Source organism: Zea mays, chromosome 2, assembly GCF_902167145.1.
Source record: "Zea mays cultivar B73 chromosome 2, Zm-B73-REFERENCE-NAM-5.0, whole genome shotgun sequence".
Lineage (NCBI taxonomy): Eukaryota > Viridiplantae > Streptophyta > Magnoliopsida > Poales > Poaceae > Zea > Zea mays.
The window spans coordinates 92499501-92508154 of NC_050097.1; the positions used below are offsets into that span (position 1 = coordinate 92499501).

General features: G+C 41.9%; 2 pseudogenes across 2 annotated transcripts; both read right to left on the reverse strand.

Annotated features, from left to right (window-relative positions):
• Positions 1 to 2174: 2174 nt before the first annotated feature.
• LOC103646693 (E1_E2 ATPase superfamily protein pseudogene) lies at positions 2175 to 6523 on the reverse strand (annotated as a pseudogene). Its single transcript, XR_002267590.3, has 8 exons — positions 5735 to 6523; positions 5274 to 5610; positions 5050 to 5150; positions 4373 to 4524; positions 4050 to 4249; positions 3382 to 3445; positions 2871 to 2995; positions 2175 to 2489 (listed from the first exon to the last, which is right to left on the reverse strand). The product of XR_002267590.3 is annotated as an E1_E2 ATPase superfamily protein pseudogene (transcript).
• Positions 6524 to 7425: 902 nt separating this feature from the next.
• LOC103646694 (ARF GTPase-activating domain family protein pseudogene) lies at positions 7426 to 8271 on the reverse strand (annotated as a pseudogene). The gene is made up of 4 exons (NR_163499.1): positions 8162 to 8271; positions 7920 to 8007; positions 7784 to 7842; positions 7426 to 7699 (listed from the first exon to the last, which is right to left on the reverse strand). The product of NR_163499.1 is annotated as an ARF GTPase-activating domain family protein pseudogene (transcript).
• Between the last annotated feature and the right edge of the window lie 383 nt (positions 8272 to 8654).

Genomic DNA, 8654 nt, shown 5'->3' on the forward strand with positions numbered 1-8654 from the left:
CCAACTCGTCCTCCTGGGGTGTTGGACTAGTGGCCTTCCTCTTCTGGCTTCGTGCCTCTCGAAGAGAAAGGGTCTCCTGGTTCGGGTCCAGCGGCTGCTGAGCGGCAGCCCCTATCGCTGAAGCTTTGTTCGGTGGCATGACGAAGGTCAGTGCTTGCCGAAGGTGGTCGAAAAGGATTCACCGGAGGTGGGCGCCAATGTTGGGGACTTGTTCTCAAATGCTATGAGTTAAGAACAAGGCAACACAAAAAATGTTAAACGTTAATGCCCTTCGTCCTTCGAGGTATTATTTCCCGTAGGATATAATGATCTTCAGACGAAGGTTATGAAGGACATACCTTCATCAATGCAGCATATGATAATGAAAAGAGAATCATATGAAATATAAAAGATAACATGAATAATTATGTATTATTGTCAACTCATCTCTATTTTATTATCATAGAAAAATAGAAATGATATCAAGTTACAAATGTACCTTCGGCTTGAAAGAAGGTAAGGGTACAAGCGTGACACAAAAGCAAATGCCGAGTCAGCGTGAACAGTACATGAGCACTGTTCATCTATTTATAGGCACGGGATGCAGCCCATGTAAAATTACACCCATGCCCTTTACATTTGCTAATGACTCTATAGTGATCCATCGAGGTCTAAATAGCCTTTTCCCTTTTAAGTCGGTTCCCTTTTCTGCTACCATGCCGAAGCTCCCTCACGCATAGCTTCGGCTCTGCGTCAACCTTCATATTCTTTGTGCTTCTCATACTACGGTTCTGATCCGAGTCCGAAGATACCTGTTCATGTATTGTACTCTAGAAACATTGTTAAATCATGTTTTGAGGACCTTCGGAAGACGAAGGCCCCCAACAAGAATATATACCTTCAAGCTATTTTAAGCAAGGCTATCTGCAAGATCATCCTTTGACATTGCAGATAGACCGACCTCAAGCTTTGGGAACCCCATGTTCTTCATCATCTCCAGACAAACAGATATCTCCTTATTGTCTGGAAGGCAATATAAAAAGGTCATCTTCATCGGTGCCACTGTATACCTAGGATCCTTGTGGATACTTCAGATCCCTGGCATATTGTCTAGCTTCGGCAATCTGTTCCTTTGACATTTGCTTCCCTAAGCATGTCGCACGATAAATTCCAGCTCTTCAGTAGATGCCTCAGGAGCAGGAGACTTAAGTTTTTTAGGTACACTTTCTTTTCCACGGGTACAGGAGTAGCCCCCGAAGGGCATGCTTCGGCGGGACCTGAGGGTCTAGCCTCAGAAGTAACTTACGCTATACAATCTTCGCCAGATTTTTTTAAGGCTTCGCTCCCTGTATCAGGTGCTGAAGGAGGAGTTTGTACGTTCACAGATTCCATGACAACGTCTAGTACGCTGGCCATTCTCCTCCTCTTTGGAGTTGCTGCTAGAATCTTTGATGCCCTCGGCAGTTCTGGCTCTTTGGCCGATTCTGTCCTAGTTTCGACAGTAGTGGAGTGACTTGGCCCAGATATGGAAGAAGACCCCTCAATAGGCCTCGGCACTTCGGCCATTACAAAGCGCTTGGGGCGGTGTGTTAAAACCTTAACTTTTTTCGGCTTCGGCATCCTAGAAATCGCCGAAGCAGCAGTCTTCCTTTTCTTTCCTTGCTTTCACGAAGGATAACAATAATCCAAGTATACCACTACAGGAAACTGGTTAAAGAACGTGGGTGAAAAACCGTCGAACTTAATGTAATAAGCCGTCGAACTTACCGTAAGAACATGGGTTTACTGATGAATATAGCCGACGACGATTTTTGGACGAACTTAGAGATGTAAGTTCGACGGCCCCGTCGAACTTAACCTTAAGAACGTGGGTACCGTCGAACTTAACATTAAGAACGTGGGTACCGTCGATCTTAACATTAAGAACATGCGTTTTTAAGTTCGACGGGGCCGTCGAATTTGTTCCCATAAGTTCGAAGGTACCCACGTTCTTATTGTTAAGTTCGACGGGGCCACGTGGCCGTCGAACTTATTTGGCCTCCGTGGGTCTGCGTGGGCTGCACATTAAGTTCGACGGTACCCATGAACTTAACGTTAAGAACGTGGGTACCCACGTTCTTAACCCTTTTCCAGAAAAAAAATAAAAATTACAGAAATGAAAAATTAGACAAACATAATATCACATGCAACATAGAATATCACATACAATACAGATTTCAAACATATGGATATATGTTCATATCACAAATTCACAGTCCAAATACATAAGTTCACAAGAATTGGAGATTGTACCAGTAGTAATACAACACACAGGAATTGAAGATGCATGCGTCCATCAATCCCTCAATACTCTGTTCCTAGCTAGACAGTATCCACCTATCACTAAGAGAAACATGTCAAGAATGGACACACTAGCTCTAGGTGATGTCTGACTTCCAAAGACGACGTCCTTCATTCACTCTAGAGCTCGCCTGTTTTGCTCCAGATCCGAACTGTGCAGTCCTCCCCACCTGGCAACAAATGAACATGTTTTCTGTAATGAGGATTTCATGCCCTCCCTTGAAATAATCTTGCTAACTTCACATATATGAACCAACTAGCACACAGACAATTCTGTAAATCAAAACTCAACCTATACAATATGTAATTCAATGTTAATCTATACTCCTTGGTGCGGCATTTAGGCTATCAAGTAAGAACACAAACAAACTACTGTGTAAGTTTTTACTGGTCAATAACCACTTCAAAGAGCATCCCCTAGCGCTAAATGCTAAAATAAAAGAACATTTATTTATTTGCATATAGCCAAATACACAGCTAAAATGAACATTTATTTATTTGGTCTTCAACCCTTGCAATTTTTACATATTTTTGTGAAGAAAAAAGCTTACCACCAAACATGAGCAGCACTGAACAGCCCCTTTCCATCATAAACTACTATCCTGTCTTTGTTGTAGATGCCAAGAGCAGATACAGCAGCTGAAAATGCCTTTTCAGATGGCAGCATGTGTGGTAACTGAACAAGGAAAAAATATATAACCAATGGATGTCAAATTTAATTGCAGATTCTTACCAAAGAGAGAAAAAGCAACTAGTTATATCAGATAGTACTAGTATCATCAACAAGCATGATTAGTTTATGAGAATAACTGCTTGTACACTATTTCATGAGAATGCTAAATTTGACCTAGGTATGAGAAGATCTATAGGTATTTTGGTGACCAGATTAGTGTTGTGTCAAAAAATAATATTACAACTGAAAGTGCGTAAAGAAAACACTTCCTGAACTGGGAGGAAGCATCCAACAAAACATGATAAAACCTGGCTAATGGATGCTATAATCGAGCACTAACAAGATACTTGTAAGTTGTAACCAATATAGATGAAATATTATGATATTACCTTCTTGCTCAAACCGTTTACGGAGCTCATCTGGAGGCAATAGGTTTTGTGAGCTGTCAAGAACCTGAAGAAAGGCAAGTACAAATAAGCAATAATAAATAATACTTCCAGAGATACAAAACCATCTGTGGCAATACTCAGTATGGACAAAAATTCTTGGGGTCCTCCCTGCTGTATTTACGGTAAAAAACATGGACAAAATCAGATGGTGACATATAAACTTCTAGATAGAACATCCAATTCTCCATCCTATCATGGTACATGAAGTATCGCAGTATAAGGAAGAATTGCCCTCATTACAAGTGCATTTACCAACAACAAGATCTCTTAGTACGGCAACATTCTTCTATCATCCCATCAACCAAAACCTAGCATACCATTAACTCGTGTACAACTTGGATTGACAACTGATGTATCCATAAAAAACTCAGACATACAGGGTAAGACAGTATCTACTACACAACATTTAGATTTTTTACCACATCAAAATGGAAGGATGGATGACAAAAATATGGCACTAAAAGTGCATAGTATCATATGTTGAAATTTGACATCCAACTATGAACTTTATCAGATAAGTATCCATTACCATCCACCGCAAACATGGGAAGAAACATCCAAATGCAAAAAAGAACTGATAGAAGTATGGAAAAGTAGAGAGTTTTTACCATCCAACATTTAGATTCTTCTATCATATGTTTTTCTTTTTGGTTGTAGCAGTATAGTCCTTCCCACAGAACTGAAGACTGGAAACTGGTTAAAGAACGTGATCAAGATATGGAGCACGCAACTGTAAGAGCACTTATACAGATTTAGTGTCACCTTTTCGAACAGTTGCCCACAAATACTGGTTAAAGAACTTGACAACCTGCAATGTCCTAACAAATGTAAGAGCACTTATACAGAACACGCCGTCAGCTTTGCCTAATCAAGATATGGAACAAAATCTAAACCACTACAAAGGAGTTCAATCAAAAAGATTTAGAGTCACCTTTTCGAACAGTTGCCCACAAATCTCAGTATGTGCGTCCACAGTTTCTTGAGGGATGCAAAGACGCACTTGGAATGCCATCAGAGCTTCCACTTCCTTCTTGCTCGGCTCTCCATCAGCTACAAACTGCTGAAGCTTCTGTCTGTAAATTTCTGAAGTTTGAAGAGGAATTAGTAAGCATCATGTTCTGAATACAAACAGAATACTGGCAAGGCCAGATTTTTTTGAATTAAAATCTAACACCATAACTCAGAATGGCCCTAGTTTGAATGGTATTAATATACTTATACATACAATTCGTAGTTTTATTATTATGAAAATAGATGCAAGCTTCTTCTGGTCAAAACATTTGTAGAATACTTTTTTGTTGGTAAATTTTCCGATGGGGCCTATTCCAAATTGCGAGATATTCAATTTATTTACGGCTAAGCTCAATTGACTAGCTTGTGTGCACTTCTCCTCTCTTGGTTGCCTATTGCATGCTGCCTTTTCTACCGGTCACCTATACATGTTTGATTTCATTTTCTGTAACTCCTTTTCTATTCATTCTTTTTTAAATAAAATGAACAGTAGGGGCCTCCCCTACTGTATTTCTCCTAAAAAAGAACTATAAGCAGGTTATGTTAATTTGTCCCCACACAAAACAAGCACCATCGGTAAACTAGAAATTAAATCACCTTCTTATCATCCACAATTCCATCTGAAAGTACTTCTGTAGCATAGGCCTTATAGAATATCTTGAGATCATCAGCTCTCCTATCGTGATCATCCTCTCCAGCTATGCATGACAAGCACAAAAAAATACTGTTACAGCTACAATCCATAAAGACGAAAGTACTGTAGAAGCAGTACAAACCCGGATACAAACTCATCAACACTTAGCTTGTTAGCTTGGACTTACCTGGCAGAATATGAAGCAGTGAAGATCAGTGTGTTCAAGAGTAGATCAGAGTTATCGCCCTTGATTCCAAATAGCCACTTTCCCTATGTATTCAAGTTAATTTTTTCAATCCGATCCAATATACATGGGATGTTTCGAGGAACTGGTAGAAGTCCTGTCCTAGGGTGTTTCTCCATGTAACGTTACTGATGAAGTTCCCTTTCCTTCCAACAGGTGTTCTCTTCATCAGTTCATCGTTTGGGGTTGGGGACGGATTCTCTAGCCAACGCCAGTGCACCCAGTGTATCCATGATCAGGTTGACCCAGAGCAATTGCGCAGCGGTAAGAGGAGCACTCCCTGAATTAGCATGAATACAAACGATGAGATGTAGGTTTATGATATAAACAAAAGGGCATTCAAAATACGCTCAAGTACTATGAGGATTTTCAAACCATAAACTAATACAGGATACCAGATGTACCACATTGACAGTGAGCTGAAACTGCACAAACTTCTGAATGTTGATGTATACTGATCGACCCCATCTTGCAACAGTGACGACAATAGCGGAGAAGCTGTCATCAATAATGATGACATCAGCACTCTCTTTGGCCACATTCAAAAATATGTTTAGAGTGAAAAAATCAAAATGGGAGTAAATAGTGAATTAATTTGACATATCATGTAATTGATGGTGTTACTCATGGTCATGGATATCAGGATCTCATAGACGTCGCAGCCATATAACAGAATGAAAGAGCATAAACCACACTATTAAATGTAGATAAAATATTAATTCCAAGATGGTATCAACAATAGTGGCTAGTTTATTAATTCCAAATGTGGCACAGCGCCGTCCATGGCAGTCCAGGGCGGACGCGGCTGGGGCGTGATCCATGGTGAGCCGATGGTGGGCGTGGACAGCCGTCCATGGAAGTCCAGGGCAGACGCGCGCAGATCTGGGTGTAGGAGAGCGTTGATGGCAGCCGTGCACCTCCTCCCCACGCCCTCAACACGCGCGCCATCGACGTCGTGGGGGAGGAGCGCGTTTATGGTGGCCTCGGATCCCCTTAATCGTGGAGTCATTGACGTCGTCGGGGATCCACGGGCGGGCGCTGAGGGAGCGCGGGAGGGAGCACGGGATCCGCGATGATGGAAGGGATCGTTGTGGATTCACGCCGTCAAAGCTCAAAATGGAAGGAGGGCGGCGGAACGAGGGCGGAGGATGGAAGGAGCGCGACTGCGGGCGGATGATGTAAGGAACGTGGCTGCGGGATGCGGGGCTGCCGGCGGGATGCAGGGGAGGGTTCGGCCGCGGGCGGATGCGGGGCAGGGTGCGCGCGGCAGAAAGTGCACTGCGGGGGTGTGGATGCCTACAGTACTGACATAATTAGTAGTAGAGATAAACAACAGAACAAGTATTGTGTAAAGTTTTCTACCAAGACCAAGGACAAATATTGTAGAATGGAGGGAGTAATAAAGAAGATATATAAGCTGGAAACCTCTTAGGTGTCACCTAAGACTATTTCATCAAATCAGATCCATAAAGCAAGGTAAGAAGATGCAACCATGCAACAACGGAGCAAATGCATGCTAAATAAACTAGTAGAATGTGGTTATAATCCATGAAACACCTCTATTGTTTTCTATTGCTAGCTTGTGGTCAAACATTTAGTCTGGGTTACTGGATTTTTTATATCTATTTTTGACATACTATAGTAAACATAAATGAATAGTTGGATCCACTAGAATGGGAAGAGTAACACTATGGACTAGGTAATGCAGAATAAAAAATAACCAAAGCTTATAAGAACTGCATCACCTGTGCTTCAGTAGAGGTATTAGATGATGTTGCTTTCTGTGACCTAGGAGGATCAGGAAGTTTGATGGGCAGAAACACCTTGTTACTATTTATTTCTTTGGAAGCTTGTGCTGCAGAAGAAGCTGATGAAATCACAACCTCTTGATTATTTTCTGACTTTCCATCAGTTTTCAAGAGATCGTCTGGACGCAGATGGCTTCTAAGGTCGACCTTTTCTCTCGCCATTGTAGAATTATTATTTTGGTCTACTGTACTACTCACTGGATGTCCATTAGAATTGTTTTGATTTTCTGAGAGACTTTCTTTGGTGCGCTTTAGATCGTGATTATCTTCATAAGTTCTGACATATGCACTTCTTAAAACTCCTGGAGATGAATCTGCATTGCTATTTCCATAAGAGTCCTGATTACCCTGGATCTTTCAGATGTTTAACGGGTTAAAAAAAGTTCTGGGCAGTGAAGAGATTGTGGATGCTAGTTTACTGCATAGATGTCTATCGGTGATCAGTGATCATGAGTTCAGATAGCTACCTTTGCTTGCGCTAAATGTTCGCTAATTCTTTGTTCTAAATATCTCCGTTCAACATATACATTCTTGATGAAATTTCTGAGTCTATGTACATCACTATAAGTGAAAACAAAGCAATCAAACATCAAGTGTGCAACTACAATATGTTTGAAAAATAAATAACATGACTAGATGGTTAACCTACTGTCAATAACAGGGCCTTGCAAGTCCCAATGCTTGAAATAGATTTCCTTAGCACGCTGGAAGAAAGAGAATATTAGGTAACTGTAAAGATCACACAGACCTTTCTAAATTATTAATAAAATATTAGGCGAACCTCATTGCCCCCTTCCTGAAGTGCCGAAACTTCTTGGGAAGTGAATTTAGCCATTGATACTGATTTTACACGATGACTGAACTCTCGGCTGTAAAATGTCATGATTCAGAAAGGGGAAAGCACAGGCACTGTTTCAGAAGTTTATATAACTTATAAGGAGGAGTTCACAACTGTAATAGCCAAACAAGAAACATTGCTGCACTTTTAATAAAGAGAAAAACAACAATATGATCACCACTTACTGTATCCCGCTGCAATTAGTACAGATGAAAGTAGAGAAGCTTGTGCATACATATTGTGGCCCCTGTTAATGAAGAGTACTTTTTGGTTACTTAACAAAGAAATATACATCATGTGTTTTCATATCACGGATAAATGTGTATACAGGTTAGGGGTTCCTCACCCGAATACGTATATTTCGGGTGGGGCCACAATATGTATATTTCTTCGTCTGCTCAATGTCTTTACGTGCGCGGGGGGAGGGGACGGGTCCGAGATCCAGCTCTAGGTCCAGCCGCCATACCTGATCCGACGCGGGCCACTGCGCGATCCGGCGTGGCATCCTTGTGGGCGCCTGCGGCGGCGGGCTTCCTGGGCTCCTCGTCCTACGCCGCCGACTCAATGCAGAAGAAGCAGCTCATCGCCGGCGACGAAGACGACTCCCGGAGAGACCGGCGGCGAGGAAGCGGCCGCCGAGGCGGGAGCGGGGAGCTCCTCTCCTGATCTGCGGCACGG